Consider the following 19,531-nt stretch of genomic DNA (forward strand, 5'->3'; position numbering starts at 1 on the left):
AGTTTCTAGAAACCAAAGGAGATTTTTGGTGCAGCACCCTCTTCGTGACCAATTTCACCTACTGACAGCCAGAAACCTACAAGCACTACTCACCAACCATTAGGGAATATACATTTCCCCTCACAACAGATGGTGGTATCTCATCCAATATAGGGGACATCTCTCCAGCAATGTGCACATGATGTCATGGGACAAACTTCTATAAGTCAGGTAAGTGACTTATAATTTATAACTCATAGTGAGTAGGTTTCATTCTAGACCATTATTGACATGCCTAAAGTCATTTAGGGTTAGGTAATTAAAATTTAAAGGTGGTGATCTAGTCAGCAGACTAAAAAAAATGTAACAACGGCATGCAATTTTACCAGACATACAATTTATATAAAAAGATATTCAAAAAGACCCTCCTGTAATGTATTTATTTACTTGACTGTATGTTTGAACACCTAAGTAAGCCTGTTGTTACTCTTTTCATTAATTTAAGCCAAAATTCTGCATCTATCTTTAAGCCAGAAGAGGCACTATGGTTTAAGAAACTTATGAAGTACTATAGTTTGTGTGTACGCTGGCCAGTGTGCATTTCTAATGGTACTGTATAATGCATGCTTGCCTGTCGTTGTGTGAGTGTATATATATTAAAAAAAGAAGACACACACACTTATACACACTGTGTGTGTATAAGTGTGTGTGTGTCTTCCTACATGTGTCCATGCGTCAGTGTGATTTATGGGTTGCAGTGTTGCAATTAAGGCAGGTCTGATTGTGGCATTGTTTTCTTTATTCTGCTGACATTGAAACACAAGAAGTCTTTGACCCAACTCTGTCTGCAGTTGTAAACAATAAAGCCTTATGGGATGCCGCCATAAGTGACCTGGCGTAGCCCTGAAAAACAAATGAATTGTTCATTAAGACAAAATGAATCATAGCATTTGTAGCAATGTGAAGCTGATCATTGCAAATCCCTGTGGTAATGGTCTTGTTGAGCTCCGCAAACAGACAGGGCTGTGGTTTTTATGCACCTCTTCTGCTGAAAAAACACTTCTACTCTGCTCTGGAATATATGTTTGGTGGGTTTTTTAAAATCCCTAATGATATTTTTGTTTTTACGTCTGTGTTTTTCAGCATCCTAGGGGAATGTGTATTCTGGGTCCCTGAAGTGATAATGATGGCTTGTTAGCTGGTTTCTTTGTTCTGCAGCACAATGCCATACTGACAGGCTAAGAAAATTGCTGTTGGAAACAGTTTTTGTGGAGGGTGTTCAGAAATTGAGGGAAAAAAAGTCACTGTTTGCTTAACAGGATTCTTGAGTGGAGGACCAGAGTGTAGTGGTTTACACATTCGCATAAAAAGCAAAAAATACCCAGTTTAACCCCCAGGAGGAGACACAAGCCTTTGGGGTTGCATCAGGAGGGACATCCAGTGTACAATTCTGGCAACTTAACACATGTGGAGCTATCTACTGTGGTGGCCCCTGGGGAATAAGGGAGCAGCCAGAGTAGCTGTGTTTCTGAGTGGAGGAGATTGTTGTTAAGGGGTCAAGTATTTATATGGCTTAATAGCTCCTGTGTTAGTTTCGTTGAAAGAAAATGATTTAAATTTTTGTTCATTTTAATCTAAACATCTTTAAATTTAAAAATTCATCTGCGATTATGAGTTGCATGTATCACTTTGACTGTAAACTGTTTGATAAACTGTCTGTACACAGTCTCTTCAATAACTTAGCCTTAAATGGGATGGCTGATGTGAACCCCTCAGTGACAAGAGCAGACAATATTAGTTTTAAAATGCTCTCTAGGCTCACAGTATCTCAGTGTGATGTGGAAGATGAATCATCTGGCAATGACTGATTCCTTCTGTAACAGACTGATGAGTCAGATGTGAACAGACACCTTATTACATTTGAAAGGATGAGCTAATTAAAGCCTCCTGAAGCTCTGGAGCTCTGCGTTCATACCCAGAGCTTCAGAGACAAGCTCAGGGACCAGCTCAAGTCTTTACTCTCTACCCTGGAAATTCAGTAGTGATAACTTGTGTGCCAGAGTCCAAATGAAACCTAAGTAGTTGAAACTTGCTTTGTCTGATTTCAAAACCCGGTTAGACTGCCTTCCAAAAGGCAACACATTCACCAGCAGTGTGGTGATGAGATATGTTGTCTCTAAAAGAGATCAAACTAGACTCCTGGGAAGGTAGAGTAATTGCAGCTGATGGGCAAGGAGAGCATTGTACTAATTTTGACAGTCACCGCTCTACCAATTTGCTTCAGTTTGTCCTGCAGCCACCATTTTTATGAAATGCTCAGTAAATCACCGTAGACACATGACTCCTAATAAGCAGAAGTAAACAGATGGATGGATGGAACGTTTAGACTGAGACATTTTACTGTTTCGTGAAAAATAAAAATCTTAGTTTGAATCTAATGGCATCAACACATCTAAAAAAAAAAAAAAAACAAGTTGTGATGTGAAGCACAGCAAGATTGGAACAAGGCTGTAACTAAGTTTTTTGGGTTTTCTTTGGTAATTTGGTAATTTATTTCAACATGTGAACAATATACAGATACATTTAGTGTTACGTTCCCCTGAGGGGTCTAGGCGGTGAGGGGAGAGTAACAAAAAGTGACCGGGTTAGAAAAAGGAGTCAAGGAGGCAAAAGGGTTAAATTAAAGAGTTTTATTAAAGTAGCTCAACTAAGAGAGACGGACAAGCCGCTATCACCATTTAAGAAAAACAAACAAAAACTCAGGCGTTGGTCAATAAAGCAAAGTCAAAAGGAAAGCGCAGCTCACTAGCTGGAAACCACAAACACAGCTCACTAGCTGCAATCACCACAAAACACAGACAGCTCACTAGCTGCAATCACCACAAAACACACACAGCTCACTAGCTGCAAACACCACAAAAAATGGCACTCTGGCCCAGAGCTCACCTTTCCCTGGGCTTAAATACTTTTAATTACTGATGTGAGTCAGCTGTGTAACAGGGAAAGGTGGCACCTCAGGCAGAAGAAGTGGTGGGACACGCCCACACAGGCACCTTCAGGAGGAGGCCCTGCTAGGGCCGTAACACCCCCTCCCATAAATACAAACCCGTGGTTTGTCAAATTATCTCGATAACCAAAATGATTAATCAAGTCCGTAACCATTGCATCACCAAATTGCAGGTTTTCCACCTACCAAACCCCATAGCAACGGTTAGGCATTGTCAGCGGAAGCTGCCAACCCCATCTCAATGGGTTCAAAATACTTACTGAAGGTGGCCCCAGACCCTCAAAACAATGTCTCATGTGATGGCTAGGGCTTTTTTGAGCCATCACATGTGGAGAACACAGGCAGTCAGAAGACCTTTCTGCAACACTTTGCAGACGATTCCTCAAGTCACCGGTACAGGCATGTTTGTTAGCCAGGGTTGCGGGTCTTACTGGTGGTTTTATACACAGCCTGTCCCCCTGCAGGTCATTTTGGGGACCTGGGAAATTGTCAACCAGCGGCCGCTCAGGGTTAATTGATCCCTTACACTGACCACAGGAGCCCCTTATACAACTATGCCCCAAGTGTGGTCCTTTGCTGGGCCTGACAACCTTGTTAGTTTGAGAACCATGAGTGACTGTTTTCAAATCAGGCCTTCTTCCCTTTCGATACGCTTTCCGCTTAAGTGCCAGTTTCACACAATCAGCAACCACATGGCCAGGCTTGTGGCAGAAGAAACACAGTTTTGCTTTGGAACTTGAAACCACCACTTTTTCAGCCTCGTTAGCTGGCTCCCTCCTAGCTCTCCAAGATGTATTGTAGTGAGAAGGGATGTCACATTCTACAGCATTTGTTTTATGAGTTAGGGTAAACTCATCTGCCAGTATGGCAGCCTGCTGTAAAGTGGAAACCCTCTGTTCACTTAAATAAAGAGCAATACACTCAGGAACAGAGTTTTTAAAATCCTCCACAAGCATGAGCTCACGTAACGACCCCAAACTTTTAACCTGGCTTGCAGAGCACCACCTACCAAAAAGCTTTGCCTTCTCCCGAGCAAAGTCAAGGTAGCACTGACCCTGTGCCAACTCCAAACCTCGAAAGTTCTGCCTATAGGCCTCAGGCACAAGTTCATAGGCTTGGAGGACAGCACTTTTAATCTTTTCATAAACTAGGCTGTCCTGCATAGACAGACCAGAGCAAGCTTCCTGAGCCTTACCTGTGAATTTACACAGCAACATCACCCCCCACACGTCTTCAGGCCACTGTAATGCAGTTGCTATGCTTTCAAATACACTGAAGAAGCTCTCAACACTGGATTCACAGAAAACGGGAACCAGGTGGATGTTATTGCCCACAAACGAGCTTCTAGACACCTGCTCACCAACAGATGTAGGCCCAGTGCTTGTCAGCTCCAGCTGATTCAACTGGAACGCCATTTCAGCCTGAAGAAAACCACCACACACACACACCTGTGCCAGTTCTCACAGGCTAGCCAACAATTAATGGTAACCGAACAACTTACTCTTCTTGACCAACTTACCTTTTGCTACACACACACACACTAACAAATACAACCTACCCAGTTCCTAAGCACAACAAACTTTACCTACCTATCTTCTGGAGCGTGCTGGGCTCGAGGCAACTTGAAAGGCAGAACTTCAGCGACCGGAGCCCTGAATTGCCTACCCCCAACAGGGAACTAATCCCCGCCCAGGATTACTCCGAAAATAAAAAAGGCAAAATAACAAAAGAGTGCCCGAAGGAAGAACTTAAAACGAAGCTCAGCTGGACACTCACCTAACTAAACTGGGAAGTTGAACCTCTAAAGGCGAAAAAAAAAACCCAAGATAATCAAAAACCAATTCTAACTCAAAACTCCCTTTTCAACGATCCCGGACGAGCCCCCACTTGTTACGTTCCCCTGAGGGGTCTAGGCGGTGAGGGGAGAGTAACAAAAAGTGACCGGGTTAGAAAAAGGAGTCAAGGAGGCAAAAGGGTTAAATTAAAGAGTTTTATTAAAGTAGCTCAACTAAGAGAGACGGACAAGCCGCTATCACCATTTAAGAAAAACAAACAAAAACTCAGGCGTTGGTCAATAAAGCAAAGTCAAAAGGAAAGCGCAGCTCACTAGCTGGAAACCACAAACACAGCTCACTAGCTGCAATCACCACAAAACACAGACAGCTCACTAGCTGCAATCACCACAAAACACAGACAGCTCACTAGCTGCAAACACCACAAAACACACACAGCTCACTAGCTGCAAACACCACAAAAAATGGCACTCTGGCCCAGAGCTCACCTTTCCCTGGGCTTAAATACTTTTAATTACTGATGTGAGTCAGCTGTGTAACAGGGAAAGGTGGCACCTCAGGCAGAAGAAGTGGTGGGACACGCCCACACAGGCACCTTCAGGAGGAGGCCCTGCTAGGGCCGTAACATTAGAAAAGAAAATAAGAGAGAAAAAATACTATACAAAATACATACAAAAAAACATTCTGATTAATTTACATGTTGAAAGGGAGTGGGAAGAAGTAAACACTTATTTAATCCCACCCCTTTGCCATAAATTATCAGTTAATATTTAGTCAGCTTCCTTACTGATATAATTTGTAACAAAAAATAGTGAACAGATTTCTGATATACTATATACTATAATTAGAGATGGACCAATCTGATATTACATATCGGCATCTGTCTGATACTGACATAAATTACTGGATCGGATATCGGAGAGAAATAAAAAATGTAATCCGATCCATTAAATATCAAAAGAGCACCTCACAAAACTTGTGACACGGCATAACTCGGCTCATACCCGTAGCACCTCGCAGCAGTATGCATCACGTGATAGAGCGGCTGTGTGTATTTGTAGCCTCGCTACCAAACCTGTGGCATTTCATCTCCGAGGAAGTTATCCCAGAGAGAAGTAAAGCAAATGTGTAAGTTCATCTCTGAATGTTTGTAAAACATTCCCATGTTAAGCTTAACAACCGATATATGGAGCGACTGCCTCTCTCCCTCCCTTCTCCTGCTGGTGCTTCAATCCTGAAACTGATTAATGATCAGCTGATCGGCTTTTCTGTCGCGAGTCCGTCTCTCTTCTTTGTTTTTGGCCCACTTTGCACCAGAAAGAGGAAACCAGCAGCTGAACAACAGCAGCACGTTTAAGCTTGATCAGCTGTTGTTAGAATTTATTTAATATTACTTTCTACACCAGGATCCTTTTCTATGTAGCTGACGGCTGGTAACTAGTGATGTGCGGATCAATCCTGAAATATAGATTCCTCCGATGCCAATCATTTATGTTCTAGAATCGATTCTCACATTAAAATATCGATATTTTAGTAATTTAGAGTAAATTTGTAGTTTATCATCAACAGGGACACAATGGAAAGAAACTATAACACTCGGATTGTCTACATTCAAAGGAACTACTTCCTCTTCCGCCTTTCATAGTCATGTCCGAAATACGGCTGTATAAATGTCTCGCAGCACCTTGGTGTGCGCACGCACAACAATGGCTGAGCGTAATTGTGCGGACATATTTTACCTCCACAAACAGCTGAGACGTGGTTAGCGATACATGTGGCAAAAAAGTGCTCCAAGAGTGAGGTGTTGTGGTGTTCTGACAAACCATCCTACTTTGGCAAAACGTCCTACCCGTAGGATAATTTTACGGTGTCCCCTGACAAACAGTCCTACTTTGGCAAACCGTCCTACCAGTAGGATAATTTTAAGCTGCCATATGACAAACTGCCCTACTTTGGCAAAATGTCCTACGGTACGAAATTTATGCACATTTCTGCTGCCAAACAATAATTCCAGCACCAATTTAAGTAGGTATGACGGTTTGCCACTTAACTTTGCCCATCAGAGTATGTTTTTAGCTGATATTCATAAAGCCAGTTCGGTTTGACACTTCTTTTTACCCATTAAAGTGTGCTTGTAGGTCACGTTCACAAAGGTAGCATGTTTTGGCACACAATTCTTCCCGTCAGAATTATGCTTCTAGTTTATATTAACAAAGGTAGCATGGTTTGGCACGTAATTCTTCCTATCAGAGTATGCTTCTAGTTTATAATCACAACAGTAGCATGGTTTGGCACTTGTTTGTAGAAGCAGTCTGCATGCCAAGGTGCTTAAGTTATACAGCTGTCACTATTGAAGTGATTGGAACACCTGACTATATAAACTTTGACAATGAACTCACTCCATTATAGTTACAGTATATACAGTATTTACTGAATATATTTACAGATACATATATTTGACATTTATAGATCCAACAGAACACAGGGAGAAAGAACTGAAAAAGAAACGGTGTACAAATTATGCACATTTGTCGCACAGGTGTTTGACCAGGCTGCTCTCATATTGAGCACATCCAAAATGTGCCCATCTGGAACAAAACTCGCACTGCACCTGAAGAGGGAGAAGGGTAGGGGGTGTAAGTGTGTTAACCAACATTGTGAATTTGATGAGAAAATAATTACAACAGTGGCTTGCAAAAGTATTCGGCCCCCATGAACTTTTCCACATTTTGTCAGATTGCATTCACAAACATGAATCAATTTTATTGGAATTCCACGTGAAAGACCAATGTCTCTACCAGTCTCTAGCTGGTAGAGACATACCCTAAAAGACTGGCAGCTGTAATTGCAGATAAAGGTGGTTCTACAAAGTATTGACTCAGGGGGCTGAATAATTACGCACACCCCACTTTTCAGTTATTAATTTGTAAAAATTGTTTGGAATCATGTATGATTGTTGTTCTACTTCTCACGTGTACACCACTTTGTGTTGGTCTTTCACGTGGAATTACAATAAAATTGATTTGTATTTTTGGCTGTAAAGTGACAAAATGTGGAAAAGTTCAAGGGGGCCGAATACTATTGCAAGCCACTGTATATTGCATTTGTGGTTTATTTGTTTTACCATTTCAATCATACTGGACTCAGGATCGGCTTCCAGCATGGAACAAACCACACAGTAGTCATCAGCATTACCTAGAAACACACTGGCGTTCAACCTAACAGTTTTTAAACAAAACTGAAAGTGCTATTGCAATACAAAAGCACATGACTCAACTTACTTTCATGTTCTAGCAGTTCGCAAGCAATTTCAGTGCGCTGCAGCCCAATGGCTTCTGGAGTGGACAGTAACCTCTCCACTCAGAAGGTAGTGTTTGGCAAACTGTAAAATATGTTACAGTAATTGGAATTGATTAACTTAATTCTAGTTAAATACAATAAATACAATTAAATACAATTGCTTATTAAATACCTTCAACACTAAAACTCCACAACTGCTGGAGTCCATCTGCTTGTTGTGTGGCAGAGTCTCCATTTTCCAATCCACTCGGGACTCTTCCTTTCCTTTCATCCTCAGAAAATTCCTAATAAAAATAAAACAAGTTTTTAAAATGTAGCCAGCATTTTGCTCTAAATAAAAAGAAAAAAACCCCCCACAAACCAAACAACCCAAAACAGAAAATTAATGAATGATGAATACCTCCAGTTACGCATAACTTTCCTTTCATAACAACCTTCATTTCCAAGAGGGTCTAACAGCAGTACAGATTGTGAGGAGATTTTGACAACCTAAAATAAAAATTGTATTTAGTAGAATATGTGTATTACACTCACTTAAGTAAACATAATCAATTGTAAGCATTTTCAAAATAAGAATATGCTGCTAAAAAGAACAGTAAAACAAAAAAGAGAAAAAACACATGAGGTGTGAACATGTACCACAAGGATCCAGTGTGCACCAGAGTTCAGTGAGCACAACCAAATGTCCTCAGCCGGAAACAACATCTGTGGAATATTTTTAAGTTTATAAAGGTTTAACATCTACATTACCTTGCTGACACATTTAAACTTCCCAGAAAACAGAGAGGTTGCAACAACGCAAGACAACTGATACACAGGTTTCTGAAAAATGCAAGATTTTGTTTTTTTTAAAAGATTACAAAATTGTATAAAATACCTTTGTGAAATAACCGGCATACGTTCTTACTTGCCTTTTTGTTTCCTAATGAGGCAGTGCAGGTATGTATCAATGACCTGTTTGGATTAAAAGAAGATTATTTTTAAAGACCACCACTACGACCAAAAATGATTACTTCACTTACCTCATCAGAAAGCCACCCACTGTCCTCCAGTGTGCGAAAAGAAGAGTCATACAATTTGCATGGCCCAACCACTGCCTCCACACGCCCGGTGTCCTTTGCAGCCCAAAGCCACTTCACTAAAAAACAAAATATGATAAGTTTCTTTAGTAATAACAGTTGCCATTTGAAAATCACGGTCAATGGCCAATGGGCCACAAGCAGACAAGGGCCAAAGGGCCAACAAAATAAACATGCCAGAGGGGAGTAGCTTTATGTAAATCAGAAATTAGCCAAAATTGGACCAACAGGTCAAAATTAGTAAGAGGGGAGAAAAAAATAAAACATTCTATCCATTCGACTAGCCAAACTGGCAACAGTTGACCAACCGGTCAGAATGAGATTTTTAGCTATGCCACCTTTTTCTTGCACGCTGGGTTTCTGGGGGGTCACTGGTACAAGCTCTTCTGGTGCTTGGACTGATTTTACCTGAGCTATTTTTGGTGCAAACTGAATGACAGAGGATCTGTTATTTTGCAGCGCTTCATGATGACGCTGAGGACTGCAAGGCCACATCTCAGAAGATGTGCTACTCTCAACAGGTTCAGTTGGAGTTGAGACTTGGACAGGGTGGCTTCTTCTATAGGGTTTAATGTGGCCAATACTGTATAGACTTTTTAAAGTATTTCCCTCAGCGTTTTTCAGTCTAACAGATTTTCCACTGAAGTCATCAATTGTGTAGGGACCTGAAAAATCCGGTTCAAGTCTTCCTCCTTTTCGCCCACGTTTCCTCATATTTAGAAGCAGAATTTGATCCCCTACATTGTACACAACATTTTTGTACTTTTTCAGGGCCCGCTTGGCATATACAACCTTTTGCTTGTCTTGTGACTTCGCAATGTTTTCTTGTGCAGTTTCTTTAACTGCATGTTGTGCTTCACTTTCAGACTGTACATAGTCACTGTACCTTTTGTCGTCTGGCAGAATGATGTTGGAAATCTAAAATTTTGTAGATATTAGCAATTAAAACAAGATGATATCATATTCATAAAGACATTACTGGGTTTTTTTCTTAAATGGTTTCAATTCTTAGTTCTAACATAGAAAGAATTTGACAAACACTCACCGGCACTTGAGCAGGCACTTCTGCTTCTCTTCCATACATCAGAAAAAAAGGTGTGTATATTGTTGTGGTGTGTACTTTTGACCGCAGTGAAAACAGGGTGGGATCTAGATACAGCTCCCAGTTATTCTGCTGGTCATTCACCAGTTTTCGGAGGGCTCTAAATGCAGGCATAGAAATATGTAAAGACAGTAAGTAAGACAGAAAGTTTAATTAGAAGTAAAGAAATTAATAAATTCTTAAGTAACAATTAAGTTTGAATAACATAAGTAATGTTATTAAAAACTGATAGATAAAAATTAGGCATACCTTTTTATGTTGTCATTGGTCTTTTCATCTAGACCATTGGTCTGTGGATGGTATGCTGTTGTGACACTTCTTTCAATTTGCAATAACTTGCAAAGATCAGAGTTGAGCTTCAACAGATAAGGACAAGGTTATACTGCTTATACAAGCACACAAGAAAAAATCTTTGACCCCAGTGAAGTAAAGTTAAAAAATGTAACTGAAAATTATTTAACAGTTACTTCATTCACAAACTTTCTGCCTTGGTCTGACAAAATCCTTTTGGGGCAGCCATGTCTATATATAATGGAGCACAAGTGCTGGGCTACCTCAGATGCAGATTTTGTTTTTAATGGGAAAGCTTCAACCCATTTTGAAAAGTAGTCAGTTGCAGTAAGTATATACTGGAAGCCGCTTGAAGTTTTAGGAAGAGGTCCAGTAAGATCTATACCAATAAGTTCCCACACTTCAGACACCTATCAAGGACAAATTAATAATTTGAATAACAATTTGTATAATGTACACATTGACATTGATGGTTAAAATTAGGTGGCAAACCCTCCTGCCTTTATGAATATGAGCTACAAGCATAGTTTGATGGGTAAACGGGGCATAATATTTACCTGAATACACTGCAATGGTTGCACAGCAGTCAGTGGTTTCCCAACTTCATGACACTGGTCACATTCCAGAATCTTTAAGGTAAAAATATTTATGGAGTTCACGTAAATGTTCAACATTCTCATTTGTAAAAAAAACAAAAACAAAACGAAAACACTTAATGACATATTCTCTAACAAACAAACAATTTAGCAACAATACTTTGTGTGCGTCTTCAAATTATCGGACATTTAGCGTTTTGTGTGTGCCAGTGTGTCCTCCAATTGGAGATGAATGAAACTCATGAAATATCTTCTTGGCATCATCCATGGTTTTTACTACTCTTCTGGTTCCAACAAAGAGTTCTCCATCTGCAGTAAAACAATATATATTTAGAAATTAATTTAACCACATATATGAGTTGTTAGTATTAACAATAAATTACTGACCCTTTTGTTTGAATTTTGAGGCATATCTTCTGAGGTTTTGCCTCTGAGCCTTGTCATATCCTGAAGGGTAGGAGCCCGCAGAAATGAACGCGTAAATCTCTTCCCACTTCTTCTCCATATCTACGATTGTAAGTAAACATTTTCTTATGAGCTTCAATATGTGCAGTTAACAATGCAAATATTTTTAACTTATTAAATAACGACATTACCGAAACAGCCTTAAAACACCGAAGCTGCGGACTCAAAAGTGTTGTGCAAATACCACGTGTCCAGTAACTTGACAGCAGACTTCACCAAAGCTGCAAATTCGACAGTTTTGTGGAGAAAGCAGATAGCGACTTCACTTTCATATTGACAAGCAATCACAAAGGCTTAAAAAATCAAGTATCAACGTCAATAAAAAAGTACTAATACTTACTACTTACCTATTCTCCTGCAAATATGACAACGGAGTAGCGTGAAATCACAGCCAGATGCGCTTAGCTTCCCTTTTTGTGTTGTGTGCATGCGTGCACATGCTCAGGAACAACGGGTAGGACGGTTTACGGGGTAGGAGAAATTCCCAGAACAGGTGTCATACTAGGGAGACATTCAAAGGGGTTGTTGGGGGGGGGGGGGGGGGGGGGGGGTAAATACATTTTACAGTGTTTATTTATCGGACAAAATACGTTAAATGTCACCGTTATTATTGGACGGCCCCGAAACAGCGGGAGTATCCAAATTCAGAGGCTACTTCCACCTGAGGACCCGGCCTTCGCGGTCTAAAGAAGTGAAGCTCTGCCGTCTGCTCCTTTCTATCTAAAATATGACCGGGCACTGACGTAAACTCTTCTGTTTAATCATTTTCTGTTTGACATTTATTCATCTGTATCAGAACCCCGAAGGAACCCTCCCGAGGGATTAATAAAGTTAAATTTAATTTAATCTAATCTAATAACTTTAATCTCAGCCAAACCGATTTACTCACGAACAAATAAAACACTGAAAAAGCCAAACAATAACATTTTTAAGTTATCAAAGTGACTTATATATCATGTTTAACCCGATAACCCGACATGGTTTTTCAATTTTGTTGTCCGGGTGGAAAATCGGGAGAAATTCGGGAGAATGGTGGCTCCGGGAGATTTTCGGGAGGGGCACTGAAATTCGGTATTCTCCCGAAAAAAATCGGAAGGGTTGGCATGTATGGTTGTGGCATGTATGGTTTTCTAGTCCCTAAGGACCCCAAAGCGCTTTACACAACCTGTCATCCACCCATTCACACACACATTCACACACTGGTGATGTAGCCACAGCCACCCTGGGGCGCACTGACAGAGGCGAGGCTGCCGGACACTGGCGCCACCGGGCCCTCTGACCACCACCAACGGGTGAAGTGTCTTGCCCAAGGACACGACGACCGAGACTGTCCGAGCTGGGGCTCAACCTCTCTCTATATACTATATGGTTTGTTTTTATTTTGTTTTATTTTGCGAGTTGGTTATTAGACGCTGCTCCAGCCAGCCAGAGAATCCCCCGCCGCCCCGGCCTCTCCTCCCTGTGCCGCAAGCAGCAGGCGCACCTCGCAAACGGAGGGCGCCCTTACTCCCAGCAAATGGGCAATAGAAAACCGATCGGTGCCTATGCCATTCCCAGTATGTGCTGGCATGATGTCACGCAGCATGAGTACAAGCAATTTTTTATTTTTTTTTTGCCGATGCCCGTGATGCCACCCCCCACCACGGTGTCACCCCGGGCAACCGGCCGTGTTGCCCGTATCTAAAACAGCTACTGATTAAGTGATAAGAACAAGTAATCTGATGTCCTGTAATCATTATAACGCTATAATTTGAGATACAATAAATAAAGTATCGGTATCTGATCAGTATTGTCGATACCACCCTGAATATTACTTGGTATCGGATCGGAAAGGAAATCAGTGGTATCGCACATCACTACTGGTAACTGTGCAGGGGCGGATCTAGCAAAGTTTAGCCAAGGGGGTCGATAGGGCATTAACAGGAAAAAGGGGGGCACAAAGACATGCTTTTCTTTCTTATTCTCATTTAAAATGTCTAGCTTTTAATAAATCATTATCTGAATCTTACACCCAAAGTTTTAATCTGATGTAAAATGTATAGAAGTCCATTACTGTATATAGTAACTGTTAAGTCTAATATACCCTAGTAAGCTATAGTACTTTTTCTGTTGGGAAGATACCATCTGTGCAGTCTGCAGTTCTGTTGAAGAAAGATGTTGAATCTATTTAATTATTCTTGAAAAATAATTTATTTCTGTGCATTTTTTTTTCCACACTGCATCAAATTAAAGTTGATTACGTCGATTAAGCATCATGAGGTGGAGGGTGGGGTATTTTTATTTTTTTGCTGGGAGTTTGCAACCCTATTAGTTAGGTTGCTTAATATTTCTGCTAAGTACTCTTTAAAATACCAGAATAGGGAGGATGGTGTAGGTTTAAGTTTATTAGATTGATCAGTTTTGCTGAACTATGAAATATTTTGGGTGCAGTGTACTTTTTGCATACAGGTATAACAGAATAGCTTTAGTGTTCTTGTTTATTTAAACTTGAGTATGAACTTATACAAAGTGCAGCAAGATATTAAAAAAACTGTTTTGTTGATTAAAAAACACACTATATCGGATTCATATCGGTATCGGCAGATATCCAAATTTATGATATCGTATCGGACATAAAAAAGTGGTATCGTGCCATTTCTAACTATAATATCACATTATGAAAATTTTTATGTATTTTTTTTAAATAGAGACATTCACTTAATTTCAATATTTTCCCTTTCTTTATAGTTCGAGAAGATCATATTTTTATAACTCTTTTTGAACTGTTTTATGTTTGGACGTTGCTTTAATTCCATATTCAGACTGTTCCACAGTTTCACTCCATGAACAGAAACACAAAAGCCTTTTCTTGTAGTACGTACCTTCTTTGTTTTGAAGTTACAAAAACCCCTTAATTATAACTTCCTTCGTTCAAAAAAAAAACATACTCAGAATATTACCTGGCAGTAGGGATGGGTATCGTTTAGGTTTTATCCGATACCGGTGCCAAATCGGTACTTTTGAAACGGTGCCGGTGCTTAAACGGTGCTCAAACCGGTGCTTAAAGAATGGAGAACACAAAATTGGTCCAAAAACCTCTCATGTTCAGCTGTTTTTTGTAAAAATATAACAATGTTAGCCTTTTCTGCAGCTATGGGGCATATATGGTATCACTCTTGGCTGGAAGCAGTGCTTAAACAATGGAAAAAACACAAACTTTGTCCTAAACCTCTCATGTTTAACTGTTTTCCACTTTTTCTTTGGTCATTTTAGCCTTTTTAGCCAGGGTGAAGGGAGCATCTGCCATCAAACAAGAGGACAGCCGCATGTAGCTATGATGATGTTTGCTAGTTCACCTTACATGCATTAATGTAATAACGTGGTTAGCCTACTCAACGTAAATTAGCTACTCACGCAGAGAAGAACGGCTGCTGCCACCATCATCCGTCATCATTTCTGCTACACTGGCAGGGCTAGGGGCCAGGACTCTCCTCTTCGTGTTTTTGGGGGATGTTGCATAACAGGCAACCCACCCGCAGTAGATGCGCTCGGTGTGAGGTCTCGCAGCAAGCTATCAAATACGGCGCATTTCTGGGCTTTTAAAAAAAACGCTATGCGTCGCCAGGTGTTTCATCGGATTTGAGGTGTTACCTCCTTTGACAGTATCACAGTATCAGCTTAAAGCACTTGTTGCAGGCTGCTGAGTTTGCATATTTTGCTGTGAAGTACAGCCAGACTTTTGACCGCTTCGCCTTGGACATTTTTAATCTGTAGCTCTGCTCTAACAGAACGTATGTACCTGGCCCCGCCTACTATCCTCGGAAACGTAAAATGATTGGCTAGAATCTAAAGTGTATCACAGCTCAGGAAAAAAAAGCACCGAAATAAAGCACCGAAATGTGCGCTGCTTTTCGGTCTGGTTACTACCGTTTATGTCAGAACCGGTGCCATCATGGCACCGGACACCGGTACCCATCCCTACCTGGCAGTTCTTTATTTTTTGCTTTGAATAGAATTTGTGCTGTTTGGAATTTCACTAGATCGTCAATTTTCACTATTTCAGACTGCAAAAATAGTGAGTTTGTATGTTCCCTATAACCTGCATTGTGGATGATTCGAATTGCTTTTTTTGAAGAGTAAAAAGTGAATGTAATGTGGTTTTATAGTTATTGCCCCAGACCTCTGCACAATAGCTTAAGTATGGTGAAACCAGTGAACAGTATAGAATATGAAGTGATGTTCTGTCGAATACCTGTTTTGCCTTATTTAGTATTGCAATGCTATGTGATACTTTGGAATGAATATATCTTACGTGAGCTCTCCAGTTACGTTTTTCATCTATTATTACCCCCAGAAATTTATTTTCACTGACTCTTTCAGTGTCAACACCATTTATTTGAATCTTTGCATTTGTATTTAAACTACTATTTCCAAATAACATAAAAAATTCAGTATAACATGAGTTGTTATAAAAAGAGTTTCTCAGAAGTGAAGTTTGGTAGCTGTTTACCAACGTAACATCATCGAAAGATTCAGGCAGTTTGGAGAAATCTCTGTGTGCAAAGGACAACCCATATGGAAAAGATACATATAAATCTTATAAAGTTTGTATCTGTCTTGTGTGAAACTTGTATGAAAAGCATATAAGAGTGAAAACAGATATAAGATCCCTTGAAAAATTATATAATGAAACTTGTATGTTTTGCTCCTCCTTGAATCGCTACCTTATCGTGGTGGAGGGGTTTGTGTGTCACAGGGATCCCAGGGGCTATGTTGTCTGGGGGCTTTTGCCCCCTGGTAGGGTCTCCCATGGCAAATTGGCCCTGGGTGAGGGACCAGACAAAGAGCGATTCATAAGACCCTTATGAAAAGGACACCGAGGGAACAGTTTACCCTGCCCGGGATAGGGTTACCGGGGCCCCGCCCTGGAGCCAGGCCCGAGGAGGGTGCCCGAGGGCGAGCGTCTGGTGGCCGGGCCTTAGTCCATGGGGCCCGGCTGGGCACAGCCCGAAGAGGAGACATGGGCCCATCCTCCCGCAGGCCCACCACCCGCAGGAGGCGCCATAGGGGTCGGGTGCATTGTGTGCCGGGTGGCGGCCAGGAGCGGAGGCCCTGGCGGACTGACCCCCGGCTGCCAAGACTGGCAATAGGGACATGGAATCTCACCTCTCTGGTGGGGAAGGAGCCTGAGTTAGTGCGTGAGGTTGAGAGGTACCGGCTAGATATAGTCGGGCTCACCTCTACACATGGCTTGGGCTCTGGAACCAGTCTCCTGGAGAGGGGCTGGACTCTGTCTCAGTCTGGAGTTGCCCCTGGTGAGAGGCGGCGGGCTGGGGTGGGTATCCTAATATCCCCTCGGCTTGCTGCCGGTACGTTGGGGTTTTTCCCGGTGGACGAGAGGGTTTGTTCCGTGCGCCTTAGGGTCGGGGAACGGGTCCTGACTGTCATCTGCGCTTATGCGCCGAGTGGCAGTTCAGAGTACCCAGCCTTCTTAGAGTCCCTGGGGGGGTGCTGGAGGGTGCTCCACCTGGAGACTCTGTTGTCCTGCTGGGAGACTTCAATGCTCACGTGGGTAACGACAGCGAGACCTGGAGGGGCGTGATTGGGAGGAACGGCCTCCCTGATCTGAACCCGAGTGGTGCTCTGTTATTGGACTTCTGTGCTAATCACAGTTTGGCCATAACGAACACCCTGTTCGAACATAAGAGTGTCCATAAGTGCACGTGGCACCAGGACGCTCTAGGCCGTAGGTCGATGATCGATTTTGTAATCGTATCAGCAGACCTGCGACCATATGTTCTGGACACTCGGGTAAAGAGAGGGGCTGAGCTGTCAACTGATCACCACCTGGTGGTGAGTTGGATCAGGTGGCGGGGGAAGACGCTGGACAGACCTGGTGCACCTAAACGCGTAGTGAGGGTGTGTTGGGAACGTCTAGCAGAGGCCCCAGTCCGCGAGATCTTCAACGCACACCTCCGGCAGAGCTTCAACAGCATTCCGAGGGAGACTGGGGACATTGAGTCTGAATGGACCATGTTCAGCGTCTCCATTGCCGAAGCTGCTGCATTGAGCTGCGGCCGCAAGGTGGTTGGTGCCTGCCGTGGTGGTAATCCCCGAACCAAATGGTGGACACCAGAGGTGAAGGGAGCCACCAGGCTGAAGAAGGAGTCCTATCGGGCTTGGTTAGCCTGTGGGACTCCGGAGGCAGCCGACAGGTATCGACAGGCCAAGCGGAATGCGGCTCGGGCAGTGGCTGAAGCAAAAACTCGGGTGTGGGAGGAGTTCGGAGAGGCCATGGAAAAAGACTTTCGGACTGCCTCGAAGAGATTCTGGCAAACCGTCAGACGTCTCAGGAGGGGAAAGCGGTGCTCTACCTGCACTGTGTATAGTGCTGGCGGAGCGCTGCTGACGTCGACTGAGAAAATTGTCAGGCGGTGGAAGGAATACTTCGAGGACCTCCTTAATCCCACTGACACGTCTTCCGAGGAGGAAGCAGAGTCTGGGGATGAGGGGAATGACCCGCCAATTTCCGGGGGCGAGGTCACTGAGGCAGTTAAACAACTCCTTGGTGGCAGAGCCCCTGGTGTTGATGAGGTCCGCCCCGAGTTCCTGAAGGCTCTGGACGTTGTAGGGCTGTCCTGGTTGACACGCCTCTGCAATGTTGCGTGGAGATCAGGGGCAGTACCTGTGGACTGGCAGACCGGGGTGGTGGTCCCCATCTTTAAGAAAGGGGACCGGAGGGAGTGTTCCAACTACAGGGGGATCACACTCCTCAGCCTCCCTGGGAAAGTCTATGCCAGGGTGCTGGAAAGGAGAGTTCGTCCGTTAGTCGAACCTCGGATACAGGAGGAACAATGCGGTTTTCGTCCTGGTCGCGGAACACTGGACCAGCTCTTTATCCTCTCCAGGATACTTGAGGGTGCATGGGAGTTTGCCCAACCAGTCTACGTGTGTTTTGTGGGCTTGGAGAAGGCATTCGACCGTGTCCCTCGGGGTGTCCTGTGGGAGGTGTTGCGGGAATATGGGGTGTCTGGCCCATTGCTACGGGCCATTCGATCCCTATACAACCGTTGCAAGAGCTTGGTTCGCATTGCGGGCAATAAGTCGGACTCGTTCCCGGTGGGTGATGGGCTCCGCCAGGGCTGCCCTTTGTCTCCGGTTCTGTTCATAATTTTTATGGACAGGATTTCTAGGCGCAGCCAAGTGGCGGAGGGCTTTCGCTTTGGTGGCCTCAGAATCTCATCTCTGATTTTTGCAGATGATGTGGTTCTGTTGGCTTCATTGGGTGAGGGCCTCCAGCTCGCACTGGAACGGTTCGCAGCCGAGTGTGAAGCAGCGGGAATGAGGATCAGCACCTCCAAATCTGAGGCCATGGTTCTCAGCCGGAAAAGGGTGGAGTGCCCACTCCGGGTCGGGGATGAGTTCCTGCCCCAAGTGGAGGAGTTCAAGTATCTCGGGGTCTTGTTCGCGAGTGATGGGAGAAGGGAGCCGGAGATCGACAGACGGATTGGGGCTGCAGCTGCAGTAATGCGGACGCTGCACCGGTCCGTCGTGGTGAAGAGGGAGCTGAGTGTAAAAGCGAAGCTCTCAATTTACCGGTCGATCTACGTCCCTACCCTCACCTATGGCCACAAGCTGTGGGTAGTGACCGAAAGAACGAGATCGCGGATACAAGCGGCAGAAATGAGCTTCCTCCGAAGGGTGGCTGGCCTCTCCCTTAGAGATAGGGTGAGAAGTTCAGCCATCCGGGAGGGGCTCAGAGTAGAGCAGCTGCTGCTCCACATCGAAAGGAGCCAGCTGAGGTGGTTCGGGCATCTGACAAGGATGCCCCCTGGGCGCCTCCTGGGTGAGGTGTTCCAGGCATGTCCCACCGGGAGGAGGCCCCGGGGCAGACCCAGGACACGCTGGAGAGATTATATCTCTCGGCTGGCCTGGGAACG

The sequence above is a fragment of the Astatotilapia calliptera genome, chromosome 7, assembly GCF_900246225.1.
Source record: "Astatotilapia calliptera chromosome 7, fAstCal1.2, whole genome shotgun sequence".
Lineage (NCBI taxonomy): Eukaryota > Metazoa > Chordata > Actinopteri > Cichliformes > Cichlidae > Astatotilapia > Astatotilapia calliptera.